This window comes from Miscanthus floridulus, chromosome 18 (assembly GCF_019320115.1).
Source record: "Miscanthus floridulus cultivar M001 chromosome 18, ASM1932011v1, whole genome shotgun sequence".
Classification (NCBI taxonomy): Eukaryota; Viridiplantae; Streptophyta; class Magnoliopsida; order Poales; family Poaceae; genus Miscanthus; species Miscanthus floridulus.
Window position 1 is genome coordinate 123957286 of NC_089597.1, and position 19845 is coordinate 123977130.

At 44.1% G+C, this 19845-nt stretch overlaps 1 long non-coding RNA gene across 1 annotated transcript; it reads right to left on the reverse strand.

Moving 5' to 3' along the window:
• Positions 1-15401: 15401 nt before the first annotated feature.
• LOC136522457 (uncharacterized) lies at positions 15402-18467 on the reverse strand. Its single transcript, XR_010775902.1, has 4 exons — positions 18019-18467; positions 17587-17652; positions 17391-17495; positions 15402-15964 (listed from the first exon to the last, which is right to left on the reverse strand). It is a non-coding gene; the product is annotated as an uncharacterized lncRNA (long non-coding RNA).
• Between the last annotated feature and the right edge of the window lie 1378 nt (positions 18468-19845).

The window sequence follows — 19845 nt, forward strand, 5'->3', positions numbered from 1 at the left end:
CAAGGACTGGGACACGACCAGCGAAAAGATGGACGCATACTGCAAATCGATAAGAAAGCTGGAAGGCAGGTTCTATGGCATCGAGTACATACACGTGGTCCGGGACAAGAATCAAGCAGCGGATGCACTGTCAAAGTTAGGATCATCCCGAGCCAAAATCCCACATGGCGTATTCGTCCAAGACCTGCTCACGCCTTCCATCGAAGAGGAAGATTCAACGGCAGGCAAGCCTCCAGACCAGCAATTGGTGGTTATGGTTCCGGCGTTGAGCACCATCGAGCCGCCTCCAACCACTCATGAGCCCGACTGGAGAATACCTTTCATCAAGTACTTAATAGATGGCAGTGGTTATACTGATTGGACAGAAAATGAGTGCCTGATATGTCGCAGTAAGCAGTATCTGCTCGTCGATGGCAAGTTATGGCGCAAGAACGCAAAAGAGGAAATCTTGATGAAGTGTATAACCCAGGAAGAAGGCGAACATCTCCTGAACCAAATCCACTCTGGCTCCTACGACAACCACGTGGCCTCAAGAACACTGGTCGGCAAGGCTTTTCAAGCAGGGTTCTATTGGCCGTCAGCAGTAGCCGACGCAGAAAAGCTAGTCCGCCACTGTGAGGGTTGCCAGTTCTTCGCCAATAGAATCCACGTACCAGCACATGAGATCCAGACAATACCAGCCTCCTGGCCCTTCGCATGCTGGGGACTGGATATGATCGGGCCCTTCAAACCGGCTCCAGGGAAACTCACATGCGTCTTTGTGCTGATCGACAAATTTTCTAAGTGGATAGAATACATGCCTTTGGTACAGGCATCCTCAGAGAAGGCTGTCACATTCCTCGACCAGGTCATCCACCGTTTTGGCATACCCAACAGCATCATCACTGATCTGGGTACTCAGTTCACCGGGAATGCCTTTTGGGACTTCTACGATGAAAGGAGCATAGTAGTAAAATACGTCTCGGTGGCGCACCCTAGAGCTAATGGACAAGTCGAGCGAGCAAATGGCATGATCTTGGACACATTGAAGAAGAGGATGTACAGAGAAAATGACAAAGCTCCCGGAAGATGGCTCAAGGAGTTACCAGCCGTGGTCTGGGGCCTCAGAACTCAGCCCAGTCGTAACACCGGCGTCTCACCATACTTTATGGTTTACGGTGCTGAGGCAGTCCTCCCACCAGATATAGCTTTTAGATCAGCACGGGTAGAGAACTTCAATGAAGGCAAGGTCAATGAAGTATGGGAGCTAGAAGTGAACAGCGCAGAAGAGAAAAGGCTCGATTCTTGTGTACGTACGGCCAAATACCTTGCTGTTTTGCGCAGGTACTACAACAAGAACATTAAAGAGCGGTTCTTCATGGTCGGGGACTTGGTCCTGAAGTGGAAGATGAACCAGGCTGGTGTTCACAAACTCGCAACCCCATGGGAGGGACCCTTCATGATCAAGGAAGTCACACGACCAACGTCTTACAGGTTAGCTCACCTGGACGGTACGGACGTACCAAACTCGTGGCACATCGACAAGCTTAGACGTTTCTCTGCTTAACTACTGAGATATGTACTCCTCTTGTACTTTCGATTTGCTTCAATAAAGCAATTTTGATTTCTCCGACCACTCTAATGTGTCACTTCGAATTTTATGGTTATTCTAACTTAGCCAGTAAAAGGCGACCACCACTCCTTCTACAGTTTTCGGAGCAGGCCCTGTCTCCGGTTCCTCCCAACACGTGCATGGGATCCGCTCTCTATGTTACGGGTGATCGGTAGGTCCCCCTTGGTTTGACTTGTCCGCGTCTACGTGTGCACAGGTCACCGTACCTCACACTCTGACCACATGGCAAACTAGGGCCGCACAAACTTTTCGGGATGATGTGTCGAGCAAAATGGTACAACTAAATAGAACGTTAACATGTTCTCACTTAGTTACACCAAGATAAAGTTTCAAGCTTAAATACGTTTTATACAAAGCAAACAAGCTTATAATGATATACAGTTATGTTATTACAAGCTTGCCTGAAGAGGCTCAAGTTTACAATAACACAACTATGTCCTCCTTCTACAGCTCTAAGCCTATTACATTGGCTGGTCGGGGCGCGTGGCACTTACTGCTCGCCGCTTCCGATATCCTACTCGAGTCTCGGGGACTCTTGTGCTAGTCGAGCTGAAGGGGATGGCCCCGCTGGTGCCTGGCTGGTCGAGACCGCAGGCTTCGTTGGTTGGCTTGAAACTGATGGCATTTCCAGCTGACTTGTCGATGGCGTACCCTGTACAGGTGTTGTCCCACCTCCACACAGGTTAATGTCACCAATTATCTTTGACAACAAGTCCAGCTGGGCCGTCCGAAGCTCCTCTGCCTTGTCTGGGTCTACCTCCTTTGGGTACCTAGCCTCCAGGCGCTTGAGATCGATCAGGGGGTAGTGGGCACGCACCATGCTTAGTACATGGGCACCCGTGTACTCACCCGCCTCCTTCATGAACTCTTGGAACCATCCCCACGCTTGTCTGCATCTCTCGACCAGTCCGAGCTAGGGCGTCCTTGGCTCTTCCTCTGTGAGAGCTGGGTCGAGGACGGGCACAATGCCAGTTGCCACTTCTTGGCACCATTTCTTCCATGTGTCCTGCTCCTCGGTGGCCTCGAGGCATCGTGCTTTCCAACTGTCACGCTCTTTGATCATGGCCTCTAGGTGCCTCTTGGCATTGACTTTTAAAACTGAACACCGTACAAGACATCAAATGTAATGACACGACAAGACAAGGTGGGCAACAGAATGAGAAAGGTGGTCTGGAATACTTACTTTTTAGTTCCTCCTTCATTTTGGAGGCAACAACGAGTTTGACGGCGGAGGCAGTACGAGTGCAAGAGGCGCAGGCGATTGGCGATGGAGGCTGAGGACGCGAAGGTGAGGAGGCAAAATGCGGAACCCTAGGGGCGAACCCTGTGGTTTTATAAGGGCAATGGATGCAAGAACGGCAACCGTCTACCTCGATCTCCGAGCCTGCCACGCGCACCGCCGCATCACCTCGCGGGATACGCGCACACAATCCCTATCTCTTCCCAAAAAATCACGCCGGACGGTTCGCCTTCCCCAAGCGGACCAGGACTCTCTCTCCATCGAGGGGACGCGGGCCACAGAGCTTTTTCCTCTGGCCCACCTAGGGTCCCGAAGCCAAAGGCCCATCCCAACGAGGGATAGGCCCGCAAACTACCAGGACTCAAGGACGCAAGCATCACCAGGGCCTCCATCCGCAGTCAGGTCCCAGCCAGGCCGACACTGAGTAAAATTCCCACGAACGGAATACCACGATTCCCTTAAAAATATCTCGTTGATGAAAAACCAAGTCTTTCAATCTTACCCACGAAGGGTCCGATACTATCCCCTGGGCGACTCTACTCGAATCACCCGGGGGCTCGGGGGCTACACCCATCAGGTGCACTCGCGCGCACCCTCTGGCAAATTAACTCCAATGAAATTGAAAACACCCCTCGGGCGATTCTGTCCAAATCACCAGGGGGCTCGGGGGCTACTGTCGGGGACCTAATACTGGGGTACCCAGGAGGTGGAACCAATAACCATCGAACGTTAAAAACTCCCGGACGGACAAGGGCGCCGCTGCGTTTCTTGCCCGAATGATGAAGTTTGGTTCCGCCTTGCCCGACACCCTTAGGCCGGCTCTGCCTCGCCCGAGGGTTAAGGGCCAGACTCTGCCTCGCCCGACGCCTTTGGATCAGCTCTGCCTCGCCCAAGGGCTGGGCTCGGCCCCGCCTCACCCAATGCCCTTGGGCCAGCTCTGCCTCGCCCGAGGGCTGGGCTCGACTCCGCCTCACCCGACGCCTTTGGGCCAGCTCCGCCTCGCCTGAGGGCTAAGGGCTAGACTCCGCCTCGTCCGACCCCCGAGGGTTGGGCTCGGTCTCGTCCGACGGATAAAGGCTAGGCTCCCCCTCACCCGATGTCCAAGGACGGACCTTGTCTCACCCGATGTCCGAAGACTGGTTTCATCTCGCCTGACAACCTCTCCCCGCTCCCTCATGATGATAGGTATAGGGTAGGACAAGACGTTCGGGTCAACCGCGGCTTCGAGGACCATACCATGCGCCCCGGTAGGAAAAGTACTGTCAGGGAACGACGAAATGGGTGCTTTAGACCCTTCTAGGCGTGGTAGAGCCTAAATAGTGTTGCGGGGGGCGCTCTTCGCCCTATAGAGTTGTAGGCACCGCCTTCAGTCCTCAGACGCGGAACCCATCGTAGACATACGACAACCACTACGGTCCAGGAAAGGGCTCGCGCCCTCCACAATGACGGATGTGCTGTCGCCGCGCTGTGGTCTCAACAGAGCGGCTCTCGCTCCATGATCCCTTGGGCCCACCAGATCGGAGCACTCGCTTCGGCCTCCGGACGCCCTCTCCGACCGGAAGGCCTTGCCCACAACGCTACTTCAGACCCCGACCCCGCGTCCCTCCGACGGGGACTCATAGGAATCAGAAGGCGTGCGGGGCAAGGCTGGGCAAGGCTCGTAAGTCAAAACCACTATACCGGAGTCCATACCCTGCGCAGAGTAGTACTCTGTAACCACCCTAACATTCTACAGTAGCATCGACAGTATTATAGGCGCTTACCATCATCTCGTACCCACCGGAATGGACGACGAGGCTCGGTAGACATGAACAACAAGGCTTGGAAGCATACGCACCCTTTCCCTCTCACTTGTAAGGCCGTCCCCTTCATCTATAAAAGGGGATGTGCTTCCTCCAACAAAGGGACCGACTTTTGACAACACAACACACATCACACACAGTCAAACTGCTACCAAGCTCTTGGCATCCTTTCGACCCTTCCATCAGAGACTTGGGACCAGTCCCTCTCTCGACCATTTGTACCCCCTACTACGAACCATTTTCAGTGCTAATAACACGAGCAGCAACAGATTGGACATAGGGACATTCAGCCCGAACCAGTATAAATCTTGTGTCCTTTAGCGCACCATCCGGGCCTAACGCGCATCACTATAAATTTACTTGCCGGTGCTTGTTCAAAACACCGACACTTACGAACTCTGTTGTATGTCTATATAGACCTTTCCGTGATGCAGGTAAGATAATATTTTATATCGGCTGGAAGAAATATCTGATATTCATTTATTTCGTCCGCCAATAAATCTACGAATAAGTTTCACCACATCACAAGGCTCACATTTTAGTGACCCCTGATCCTAAGCAAGTAATGCCCTGCCATGAATGGCCATAAGGATCACCACCATTCGCCTACCAACCTCTGAGCTGCCCATGAGAATTCAGACCGGTGAAGAGCGTATATTGCCCCGGGCTAACGCCACGATCACATTTTAGGTGATGCAAAGTAACAGCCAAACGCGGTATAAAATAAATAGATTGAAGATTCACAGGAAAAATGAGTGATACAAACTTATAGGGTTATTACATCATTATCCAAAAAGGATCAAACTTATGTTGTCCAATGCAACAAGGATTAACTTAATCTATGCCTCGATATATATTGTGTTTCTCTCCCCGTCCAACCTAAGACCAACTATCCAGTTCCAGTTAGCAGATGTTGTCGAGCTTTCCTATATTGAACCATTTTGTTGTTGAGACAGAAACAACTCAAGGCTAGATTTGCAGTGCTGTGCATCCAAATACGGTTGATATTTGCATTTTCTTGAGTGAGAAGTGGGAAAACATGCATGTTGCCTGGTGAACAGTCATATGGTTCCATTCCCATGGTAATCATTTCTTCTTGACTCAGGAAGAGAACATAAGCATTGATTTCAAAGACGAAAAAACCACAAGCAGAGTTCTTACCATAATTCTGCACTTCCGCGGGCTGGAACCTGAAACCTCTTGCAGTTAGCTAATGGTTGCTTTGTCTTTGGGCATGTCCACTGGCCAGCATCTAACCACTTCGGATACTTCTCTCTTTAGTCTGCAAATCAGGTGAAATATGGACTGTGAGACAATAAATCCCGCTTTGCAATCAGGGAACATGAATGGCATAGCACAAAGCATACCCTCACGCTCGCAATGATGACAAGGTCAGTAATGATCTCCGGTGATATTGGACAGAGAAATTCATTTGAGATCATCAAAGATGGGCATTTCTCTAGATATTTTGGTATGGAGACATCCCAAGGATGTTCTTTTCGTTGATGCCTGCAATCTCCTTGAACTTGTTGAGGAGTTCTATTATGTGCTTGGTGCTTTCTGGTTGGTGGCCATTCCTCTCGTTTATGAGCTTTTTAATGGCCATAGTCTCTGCTATAAAATCCACCAGGCTTTGCAGCTTGAGTTTCTTGGCTAGCGTTTCCAATATAGCTCTATCTGCATTTGCTTCCTCCTAGTTCTGGAGTATCATTGTAAAATCCATGGAGAGTTCCATGTCCTTGTGCATTGATGAGGTCAACCTGAAATCACCAAAGCAGTTGCGGTTTGCATCAGAAAAGAGAACAAGATGGATCATTTCATTTTACCAAATGTTGGCAAATAATGCACGTACGTGTTCCTTGACTTCATCGAAGATGCCAATCTCAGAGTAAGGCATCCCATCCAATGCAAGAGTCGGGATGATTACTTCTTCTCATGCATGGCCCTGGACCGCTCGAGCACAACTGTAGCTGAATTGAGCCTAAGGAATTTCACTGTGCAGATGCCAACAAGTTTTAAGTGTGGAACTCACAATACTTCTTATAGCATTGGTTATGTGATCCGATAATGCATGGCTTTTTTATGATACTTCTTTTCGCAAGTGCTTGGATCTCCAACTTGTTGTCACTGGTCCTTTACAATATTGACATGCAACAATTACCTCCTCATGTACAATCAGTTGTTCAGATAGAACGTTAGTAAAGCCAAATTATATCGAGGACTGAAAATTAATGGAACCTATCACCAGGAACAAGCAGTGCAGAGTAACAAAATATGATAAAAGATATCCCCTTAAAATTCATTTAGGCATTACCTTGACAAATATAAACCATAAGGAACCAAACAACTATTACGTTATTTCTTAGTAGGGAAAACTAAAAACAAATGGAGGCAGTGTATAGGTTCTTATTCATGCAGATCATTGTCAATTCAAAAGAAGAAATCATGGCTGACTATTAAACTACAAGCGATGCAACTAAGGACATGTAGGAAACCAATAATTAACTACATGAAGACAAAAGCAAAGTAAATTTTACTTAAAATGCCACTGAGAAAATCACAGCGACACCCTATTCTATCATGATTTTCATTGTGCAAGGCATCAGTCACTCTTAAAGCTATGACCTTAAAATTACAAAAGAGTGTTCATGTAATGGACAAATAAGGCTACCTTTAGGTTCTCAGTCCCTTAGATTAAAGGAAGTTTTTAAGATCTTGATCCAGCTCTGGTTTGACTTCTTGTCATTAGCTTCCTCTCCCTGTAGCTGTTGCTGCCTCCTTTGTTTTCTTTCCTCTTCTCCTTTCTAAGTTGAGTGGCACTCCGTTTTTTTCTCTCAAGTCTTCTATAAACTCTGCACTCCGGTGTCAAATTGTACTGCCTTCTTTTTTTTTAAAGGTACCTGTAGCTGAGGTTAGCCTGTGTGGTATCTACAGTATCCTTGGCGAAGGCTTCATTCTCTAAGTTAATAAAACCAATCTGAAATGAAAAGAAACAAAGTAGAACCAAAAGAGTTAGCTTTGATAAATATAAAGTTCCTGGCGTCTCATATTACATTGATAATATTAGGTCCAAAAGTGTTGTGAAAGCACATCATTGCAGACTATGGATCAGCTTTGTCAGGTTACAAAAAAAAACTTATGCAATTGCTATTTTTTCTTGGCCGCAAAAGAATAAATCAATTTTGCCTATCACTATTTGATCCAAATAAACAAAAGAGCTACTTGTCAGGTCCCTGTTCTATAAGTTTTTGTTGGAAGTGCCCAGCCATACTTAATTTTTTTAAACAAAATCTGTATTTGTTTAGTCTGAACAAATTAGCATGGGCAAGCTCGTTTGCAGCCTTGTCAATATTCTCTGCAGTTTTCTTAATGTTCTAAATGAACAGCTCAGGATAGTGCATAAGACAACTAAGATTTCTTGCAAGGAAATTTATTTGAAAAGTAAGGTACCCAAAATTTAGTGGGAGCCATGACAAATTTCTCTGCCTTTTTTTCTATTTTTTGCAGGTAATTTATGTTAGGAGGCACAGATATGCAAGTCTTCCGACACAAACCACACGATGTAGTACTGCACATCACCCTGATCAACAGTCAAATTGGATGCATCTCAAGACAAACGCAAAACAGCTAGAAACCAAATATCTCGATAATATCTCTTGCTATATATAGTACCTTCTGATCAAGCATAGACTGCAAGTGAAAGAGGTTCCTGAACTTTGTATCTGTTCAAGTGAGGTGGGCTGGCCCCTAGACACCAGTGATGGGGCATAATTAGGCCAACTGTGTGCATGTGCACCAAGCTGCTCCTAGGCCATGGCCAGTTGCACCTACGTCATGGCTGTCTTCCTTTCTAGTTCCAAATTCTGCAGAATCGACAGTGATGCAAATGCAAATCGGCCACAATTACTCTGAAACTACTGATTTACCACATCACATGTGTAATCGGCCATCAAATATATTGATATTGCTATTCTAAAATCTAAAACCAGTGACTCTGAAACTACTAATTTAAATCTAAAACCAGCTTTCCCTTCCGCACGGCCACTCTCGGCCCAGGATGGTCTAGATGCTAGGCTGTAAATCCAGCTCAACAAAATCTAATATTACAGTGGCAGAGCCACAATGCAGAATAAGCATACAATCGTATCACCATCATTTTTTCTCAAAAAAATAAATATTACCGTGTGATGGCATAATAAAACAATTCCAGTGCATGATGAATAAACGAGCTAACTCAAATAAGAAAACCACAGAGACAGTGCTAACTACTAACATCAGTGACAATCACCAATGACGACTGAATGCACTTTTCCTACAATTATAATAAAAACTACGAATCACATGCCATTAACAAAAGAAAACCCTGCCAAACTATTTGTCTAGCGGGATTTACAAATGTGCAGTATCTGTGCCAAAAAAGAAACATAACGGATGCCACAATCTAATTTTTTCGTTAATAAATATGCATGCTGTAATTACTCAAACAAAAAATTATCAAGCATTATCTGGGTGCCATCCGAGAATGGCTCGAGGTCAGCTCTAGAAGCGAGGTCATGAAAACATTGAGGGTCTGAGATATCATGGTTAACTCCACATTGTTGTATGAGTCAAAAAATGTGAGAAGTAGGCCAGAAGGATAATTTGTGTACCTTTCATGACATGCACCAAAAAATCCATTCAGAGTGCAAACAGCCAAGAACCCAACATTATAATCCATATGAGAAAAAATATATGAGAACGTGTGTGGAAGGCCAGAAGTGATCAAATTATGGAGCACTAATATAGCTATAGGAAACATCTTTTTTTTTTGTTAGTGAGCTAAATAGAGCGTGTCAATAGGATTTTATACTATTGGTTATACTAAATGTCTTAATAGTTTGCAGTAGATCCATATTTCTAGTAACATGGCTCACTTTGAGCGAACATTTAGAGAACCAATTACAGTTAGTGGGGAACACTTATAACAAAAAAAAATCAGAAAAGAAGTTTAACCACCCAGCCCAAATTCATTGAGGAGCCATGCCAACAGGAATACAAAAGGCTAAGTTGTAAGTTCAGAATTAATTTGTTGCATTAAAAAAAGTTCAAAACTAATTTACTCACCTCCCATATTTACTGAATAGGTTCTCAATGTCAGTTTGCCAGGTATGATGGGCAATGTAGCAGACAAATAACTTGGTGTTACTAACTTGTTGACCAGATGGATCATATCAACATATTTTGTGCTGCAAGACAAAGAAAAGGTCAACATACCCGCACAGAGGATATTTGTGCGAGAGCTAACAGATATGCAAATAGACTTGATACATGATACGTCAATTAATTTGTAACACCCTAAATTTTGCATCTTTCGAAAATAGGTTTAAAATGATTTATTTCTGAATTTTGTGCTCATGAAATATAGGAAAATAAAATTTTTCATTAAATTAAAATTCATCATAAGGTAGCAACATGGATGTGCATACATGCCGGTGCATTTGATTCATTGCAATGAGGGGTTGAATCCAAAATTCAAAATAAATTTAAAGTGCTTTTGAAAATGAAATTAAAAATGGCTTTCAAATAAAAGAAAAGAAAATTGGAAAATAAAAGAATTTAAAAAGGTTGTAAAATTTATTTTTGAGAACTTACCAAAATTTCTTATTTTTAATTAAGTTGAAAAGTGTATTTGAAACCCTATTCAAACTTGATTTGGTTCATATTTGAATGTGGTTTTGAAATAGAAAAAAATAGAAAAGAAATTATTATTCTCCCCTCATTCTCTTTGGGCCTGCCCAGCCTCTCGTCTCCTGCGTACGGCCCAGCTGCTTCTCTTCCCCTCCTGCGCAGCCCAACAAGACGGCCTGCACTCACCTTCCCCGCTACCCTCCCGCTCTCTCGCAGCCCTACGGCCCAGCAAGCACACGCCCGTGCTCCTTCCTCTCTCTCTGTCCGGCTGACAACCCAACCCCGCCTCTTCTCTCGCCGACAGGTGGGTCATCCCTATCAGCCTCTCTTCCCTTTCTTCCCTGCCGTGACCGACGCGAACTCCACCGCCGCCGTCGAGGAATCCGCGCCCGCGTCGTCTCCTTCCGTTGTCGTGCCGCCCACGCCTTTCCGCGCTCATAAATACCGAGCCACACCTTGCGCCGCCTCCCTATCCCGCTCCAGCGCTGCTGTCGTTTCACCGAGTCGCCGCAACGCCGCCATACCCTAGCACCACCGACCACCATCCGCTTCGCCAAGCACAGCGCCGCCTCCACTTCCTCCGTGCCGCCGAGATCCGCCGTAGTAAGTTCGCCATGCCTCCCTCTCTCCGCTCATGACCTTTCCGTTGTAAACTGCACCTGGAATCACTGCCCTTTTACAGATTCTAACCCGCGGCCCATTGTGTATTTCACAGATTACGCCTTCTTTTAAAAGAGTATTTTATTCGGTTGACTTCAAAAATACGTTTTCACTTATTTACAGTTTTGCCACTAATCTTGTTTTAACCATAAAATCTCCGTTTTAACTCCGATTTGACCCATTCAACTTGCGTTAACTTCGTAATTCCATAATCTACATGTTCATAGTACTATTAGATATATTTTCAACTTTTAAAATTTGATGTTAGATTTGATCTATTATTTTATTAAATGAAATCTTGTTTAGTTCATATCTTCTACGTTTTAGCTCTGATTTGATCTGTTCAAGTTGCGTTAGATTCATAGCGACGAGATCTACATGTTAGTAATAGTTTTTACCATATTACTATTTCTGAAATTTCATGGTTTAAATCATATCTTGATTAATAATTATGCAACTGGATTTTATAAATAAAATATGATTTGTTTTACTTTAGTTTTATAAATCAAATATGAATTTGACTTAATTCAATTTATCATATTTATAAAATATCTTATATATATGAATTTATATAGTTAAAATAAATGAAGCCAATATTTTTTCCACGTATAAAGCAAATCTATCGGTAGATGTATCTTTTTCATTGTAGCTCCGATTAGCGTGCCTCTCCGCGACTGTGTGTTCGTAGCGATGCGTAGGATCGTATTTCAAACTTTTTTACTTATTTTTCTATGATTGATGTACTGTTCTAATATAGATGCAATTGTATGCTATGCACGTATGTGTATGTATGTTTGTTTGGTGTTCTACGATTACGTCCAGTCGGTGAGGTATACGTGGTGATCAAGAAGAAGAAGAAGGACGTTGAAGATTAAAGCTTGTTGAAGGATCGGTGTTTTAAGGCAAGTATAGCATGGGATCTTTCTTGTTGTCCTATACACCTTTAATCATTTAACTCATACTGCATGTGTCTACCTTGACTGCCACTAAGGATTTTCTAGTACTTTGTTACCCTGTACCTTGATACCTATGGGGTGTTGCATTGGGTAGTATGATGGTAGTGCTCAACTACAACCATGATCTTGTAACCTGACTAATGGAGTATGCAATAAACATTAAAAGATGTTTTTTAGCAACATGGAACAAGGGAGCTAGAGCATTGGGCTGTTTTTATGGTGCTCTAGATTTCTCTCTCTAAGGACTTATCTATAAGTGATCATTTGGGACTTACAGTACAGCTGTGAGGGCTACATGGCTCTGGCTTTAGCTCAGTATGAGGACATTTTCTAGCTTGCTAGAGGTTACCTTTATTGGCGTAAAATGGGCTTGACGAATTGGGTATAGGACAAGCTCTACTCTTATGTGTATAGCCGTGATGGAATTGTACCATTCGACATGGGGGGTCCTATATCTGTTTGCCGAGTAAATCTAATGGCCCTAACTTGTTAGACGAATCTTTGAAAGGCTTCATAGTGAACTCTACCGACCTTCCTTGGTAGTGGGTCAAGAGGCTGATCACCTCAGGCGAAAGGGTAAATCACGACTCACAGTGAAAGTGTACAACCTCTGCAGAGTGTAAAACTGGTATATCAGCCATGCTCACGGTCACGAGCGACCTTGGAACATTTACGGAATAGATAATGAACACAGATGATACTGATGATAAAAATGCTCACTAATGATTACTGTTTATGCTATTCATTATTCAGGTTTACCTGATCATGTGTTTGTATGGATTTGTGATAAACTTGTTGCTACTCCTATGCTAAAATTATGATAATTAAAAGCTAATCGCAGTTAAACCAGTGTCAACCTTTTGAGCCTCATGAACCCCATGTTATATTTGTTGAGTACGACATGTACTTATGCTTGTTTTGTTTTTTCAATTATTTAGATAAAAATCCCGGATGGGTACCAGATTGCTAGTCTGGAAGAGTTAGGCTTGTGATCAACCAGTCAGTTGTCCCTGTGCAATTAGAGTCTTCACCCGAAGATCGAAGTTATCTTTCCGCTGTTTGCTGTCTAAGGTTATATCCTTTATACTAAGTACGTAATATATGTTGAGCATTTTGTTTTGATATTACCCTTATTTGTAGCTATATGTGAGATTTGACTTCCTGGGCTCACATATGGTGTGTATCTGGTTTTGTTCTTAAAACCGGGTGTTACATAATTGGTCTACCTTTACATAATCATGTTGCTCCTATTCAAGTTCCATACATAACACACATGAATAAATTACTTCTAATGAAATATTTCGTAATAGTCAAGATTGATTTAGGATGATGTTCCATACCTAGTCAGACGTTATGCTCCATCGCTACATGAGCGTAAACTGTTAGCGGGGCAAATTAAAAGATCATCATGCTCCATAGCTTCATGAGTCTAAAGTGAAGTTGAAGTTAAAAAATCATTAGGCTCCATAGCTTCGTGAGCTTAAACTGAGGTTAAAGATACAGGAACATGTACACATTGAATCCATGTTGAGAAAAAAATATATCAGAGAATGTCCATCTAAATTTCAACATCAGTAGTTGCACCCAAGCCAGAAAACCACATATCTTGATCCCATTTGCACTATCTATCCAAATGCCACCAAAATGGGGAGGATCACAAATCTGCAGACACAGATCCAGTAAAGGACATGGGTGTGAACGTGTACGCATGATAAGCTTTGGAAGGGATCGAAGACTGCAGGCGTAGATCCAGTAAAGGACATGGGTGTGCACATGTACGCATGATAATCTTTGGAAGGGATCGAAGTTAGCAGGCATAATACATGTAGACACATGCAATTAGATCAGTGCGGAATAAAAATAGCCAATTAGCTTAAGTTAGGGTTCGGTGCTCGGTTTCACACTTTTGCATAGCAGGAACGCGCCGATGGGCCATCCTGGAGGCGGCCTCGTCCGACGGCGTCGAAGGATTAGGGTTCGGTGCTCGATTTCGCACTTTTGCACAGCAGGAAGGGATGAGAAGGGATTGGCACACCTGGCAATCCTGTTGCGTCACGTCAGGGCAGCGGCGGGTGATCGTGGAGGCGGCGGCGTCCAGTGGCGTCGGGTCGGTGGCGCAACTCCGGCATCCGGTGGCGCCAGGTCGATCGATGGATCGGGATTGAGGAGGACGGAGCCGAGGTCGCGAGGAGGAGGCCGTGGTGTTGCGAGGTCTCGTGAGGGCATCACACGAGGAGGAGGAGGAGGAGGAGGCGTCGCATGAGGAGGAGTGGGCGCGACGAGACGGACGATTTGGTCCCACCTACCGGCGCTTCAAAAGAAGAAGAGTCGTGGTCGCACGTCGTAGGCAGAAAGGCGACCTGATCTAATGTGGAACCAAACGGTAGTCTTAGTTTTGTTCTTTTTTGTTGTACTAAGTAGCATGCCCGTGCGTTGCTACGGGACAACTAAACTTTTATACTAAAGCCACACGGATCGCACGATAAGATAATAAATATTAAATACCAATGTTAAAGTGACATTTAATCCAAAAGGTAAAGTTCGTGAAATTAACACGGCCATGGTGAGCACGACGTCACAGGCTCACCAACTCTATACAGACATTTCTGTGCATTGCAGCAGTAACAAATAATGCCCTGATAATTTGAGCATGAACGTGTTGTATTGTTAAAAAAAACAATAATGCGATAGGTAACATTAAACACCAAAGTAACCATAACGTAATAGGTAATTAACAATAGGTGATGGTGACTCAGATAATTAACAAATAGGCAATATAATGCACCGCCGCATTTTTGTTGACTAAACACTGTGTTTTTAATAAAAAAACATGTGATGGAGAGACATTGTTGGTTTTTAACTTTTTTTTACATCATCACTAATCCAATTGAAGAGAGAGGACCACAATCGAAAAACCAGTACAGTAATGGAGCTATTTAGCAACCGCCCCCCAATGGAATCGCTGTTCAGAGTATTGCGCTGCCTTTCCATCCTTTTCTTATCTCGCTTTGCCTGCGCTTGCTCAGCCATCATATTTGGTACCCTTCTACGTTCATTTTTTTTGCTTCAATCTGCTCCTGAGTTCGGCAATTGTGCATTTTTTTGACGTGCACGTTTAGCCTCTCTTTGCTCAGGTGTCATACCTGCATACATGCATAGCGCTCTCTTTCCCTGGCACACTTAGCTTTACGATGCTCGTTTGTTAACTTCATCGTACATGAATTCTTGGATGAGGGTGTTGTGACGGCACAATCACCAACTAATGTGGTATTTGCTGAATAAAGGCTAATTTCTGCTAGCATTTCCTCATATACAAATCAAAGGAGGTTTCTGTAAATATTTATGTATATTTGATCAAATTATATTCACTTGGAGGTGCTAGCTAAATCAAACATGCTTCGGTGTATATCAATAGAGATTACTCCCAATCAATTAAACAGAATTGAAATAGATGTCAATGAAGCTGAATCGAAATACATGACTTGTAGAAATGAAATTCAATAGTTACAACAAATGTAGCATATCCGCTTTATGAAATAGCATATGTATAAAATGATATTCACTGGACAATTGTACGCGGGTACCCAACACTTGAAGGGAGGTCTTTGTTGCATGTGGCATGTTGTATGAATCATTTCTGTGCAACCAAGCAGCATTCTCATCTGGAACCATATTTTCTACTCTTGAGGTGTCGCACTGCTCAACATTACTGAGGATGCCTGTAGACATAATATGCGTTAAAAAGTCTAGTAACCTTCAGCAAGGAGTGGGATTGTGGGTTGTGAATCTTCATTTGTAAGGAGAGCTTGAGCTTTCCTTCGATGATAATCTTCTCGACGTTTTTTAGTAACCTCTCCTTTCGATCTTGAGGCATGTTTGCATACGCGTCCCTTGCCCTTTGCCTCTTGTGTTCTTTTGGGTCTGTGTCATCTGGTTGCAAATTGGATGTCGTTGGTCCACTTTCATTGTTGGTGTTGGATATATCTTTGAATGGGATGCGACACGCAGTGTGTTCTGAAGATGCCATCTGCATGAAAGAATTTGAGTGTCACACAAACTTAATGTTGCAAACTGAAATCACCACATTTGAATCAATATGAAAGGGAATGATTATCAATCAGGGAACGAAAGTGAGATGCAACATAATATCCATATATGAGATGCGACAGCTGCAACAAACTAACTGAAGAATATACTCTGTTTATCAAAATCTACAGGTTCTATTTGGCTAATCCACACCAGACACTTTTTTCTCGACTTCCAAATCTTTATTGATGAAAAAAGAATCAAAGAATATATCATTTCATGAGGATCTACCAAGTAGAAGTCTTCATCCTGACCATTGGAAAAAACACGTAGGCTACAAATTATTTTTTGAGGGAAAAAAGAATTTAAAGCCTTATCTTTTAAGTCACTGCCCATATGAAGTGCTGACACCGATCGAAGACAGGGGAATGGCGAAATCATATAGTTAGAGATATAAACTAATAAAAATATTACAGTCTAAGTGGGCTCGGTAAAACAATATATTTGACAATTTATTTACCAACAATATCAGAATTGCAGACTTTAAAACAACAGATATTCAGAGGATGCGAGCTTCTCAAAAATTCTATAACCATGTTCTTCTATTTGGGCATACCATTCATATCAAAATCAATTTTAAGATTCAACTCTCAAATCTGATATAAATCCTGCTGGCCTTATCCTCAGTCACTCACTCAATCAGCACAATGCTCATGGCATTGTTGTCAGCACAATACTCATGGGCAGTGAACAGAGTTGTAGAGAATTGTTGCAGGCTCGAAGAACCCAATCAATTGATGAAGGAGATGGAACTGATGATGATGAGATTATTCCTAGAGCAGCTGGGGAAGCAGGGGAGAGAGGTGGATGGGAAGCAGGGGACGGTGGGAGGGAGATGAACAATAGGGACAAGTTGGCTAAAATGCAAAATTACTAAATTTCTCTGAACCACTGAAGTACAGATGAATTTCTAGTAATAATCAATGAAACTCTAGTACTAATCCTTAAAGATGGAAAATATTAGTGTTACAACATGCAAAGCAACACATAATGCGACCTATTTTTAGTTAATGATGAATAGGTTAGCCCACAATAATAATTTCTCCCTGCGGTTACCAGAAGCAAGCAAACAGCTAACAGCAAGGAATATTCAGCTATATCTCATCTCAGCTAACCAAATCTAAGGCAAATATTTCAGTACAAGAAAGCATCGTTGAACATTTAGAATACGGAAGTTAACATCACACCTCAATTTACCGTCCTGCCTCATTGTTGAATTGGATCAGACCAACAAATAAATTTCACAATTTGCAGAGTCAACGAACAAAAAAATCACTGTAACATAACCCACAACCAAGGACCCCTACGCAAACACCAAATATTTTATAATTTAGAATGAAGTATAACATGACACACATACTACATACCTAGCCAAAGTGTGTGCATTGGGCCGCGATGGTGAGCAGGACAATGAGGAAGAGCACGACAACCTTGGTGCCAAGGAAGACTTCCTGCAGGTTGGCGAGGACAGCCTGGAGCAGCGCAATTGTTTGAATGTTAACTCTGAACTAATCTGAATTTTTTGAATGTTATGCTGAACCTGATGGAAAGGTATTAACTGACCTGAAGGAAGACTTCAAATTGAGAAGGAGGGATGCTAAGTTAAGTCAGTGTCCTGCTTTCTCTGAACTGGTTGATGTACTTGCATTCAACAACATGCAAATGAAAAGAACCAAAAGAACAAAGACTGTAAGCTGACCTTTGTGATTCCAAACGTGTTCCTGAACCAGCTAAAAGAATGAAACTACAAAATTCAATATATTTCGCCAATCCATAATAATGAATCTTAATTCTGAAACATACACAAGGATTATGCACAAGCAGGAAATAAACGCCCAGAAATCTCATGTACCGAACAATTGAATGCATTGCAATCAGAGTCACGGCCAAAATCGATATCCCATTCCTACCAACATAGCTAACATCAATTGGAACAAACAACAATATATATAGAACCATTAATGAAGGAGGGTAGGGCAGAGAGAGTTTACGTACATTCAGACGTTGAGGGTCTTGTTGTGGATGGAGAAGGCGGAGAGCAGCACTTGCGGGAGCGGCCACTCGCAGCGGTAGTGGCGGTGGATGCACTCATTGTCCCGCAGGTAGGCCGGCAGCGTTGAACGCGTGGACGCACTGGGGCGGCACGCGCGTGGACTCGCAGTCCTCAAACTCCGCCAGGCAGATGGCGCACTATGCGCTGCCGCCGCCTCCGTCAACTCCGCATCCCCTTCACTGAGGTGGGGATCCGGCGGGGACAGGGCCTGATGATGGCGTGGGCGGGCGATCTGGTCGGGGCCGGCCGCGGAGAGGCTGCAGTATAGCACGACCGTGAAGGATCTAGGCGGGGTGGCCGGGCGGGATCATCTAGCGAGGCGCGGGGAGAGGGATCGACGCCGGGTGCTGCGTGATTGGATGTGGGATCGTCGCTCGGGGAAGTGAGCGATCCTGCGACACGGGATCGTCGTGCGGGGCGGGGGGGGGGGGGGGGGGGGGGGGGGGGGGGGAGACCGCGTGAGACCGGGCCCACCGCGCGAGCGGGGGAGCGAGGGAGCGCGCGGAGAAGGAAACGCATGGAGGCAGACGGACGACCCCAAGTTCGATTGTCTGCATCAAAATATATCCGTTAGTCTTTTTTAGTTGTAAGAGATGAGAAATAAACTGATACCGAGTATATCCTTATCGAGGTTGGATCGTACTACAAAGCGACGGTGGTAATGCCATTCAAACAGATAGGTAATACATCAGAGCGACGGTGATGCTGTCCTCCACACACGCGGGTCGTGGTACAACGTGACGGAAACAACGACCTGATCACGAACGGATCATAAGCCAACACGGCGGTGTGAGTGTACACCCACACAGGTGGGTCGTGCTCCGATGCAACGGAAACAACGACCTGATCACGGACGAATCATAAGCTAATACGGCGGTGTTAGTGTATACCAACACAGCCGGGTCGTGCTCCAATGCGACAGAAGTAGGGACCTTATTACGGGCGGATCATAAGCCAATACGGCGGTGTGAGTGTACACTGCAGACGGTCTCAGATAGCGACGGCGATGACTACGACTATCACTGCCGACAGCTTACTGCCGAGGCTGAAATTGGACTGCGACGTGGGTTACGATACGGCTGCGGCTGTGAAAGGTACGAGTGTAGTAGTGCATCCCGACTCACCATGACCACAAAACATAGTAGAGGCCAAAATCCTACTGTAATAGCACTAAGTTTAACCGCAGATTAGAGGCCAGCAAACAATATTGAACTATGATCCATTAAGCCATTGATAGATATTGATCTACTATATTTATTAAAAGAACAATCGCAAATGAAATTAGAACAGATTTCCGTGATGACTGACAATGACAAAGATCTGTCAACAAATTAAAGAGGACGTGCACAATGCACCAATATTTAGACAATGGACATGCCTCCGTTTTTGACCGACAGCGGATGGTTCTTCGATTGTGCACATATCAGTACGGAGGACTTTTTAATAATGACAAGCATAATACAATTTGTATAAAATCTAAATTGCAGAGAGTAAAATATCGAAAGGCAAAAAGGTTTATTTTGTGTGACACTACAGAATCTCAGTAAGAATAGACATGATTATCAAAAAAATTATTCAACTCAAAGTCGTCATCTCATCCCAAGAATTCTCTCTATCAAGCTTATCAAAAAAAATGTTGTCAGAAACTGCTGCAGCATGTCACTTGAAGGTTCGAGTAAATTAGTAAAATCACGTTTAAGCAGTTCTTTGGGGTTTTAAGCATACTTAGTGATGACAGACCTGATCCTAGAAAATAAATAGCATGTGAC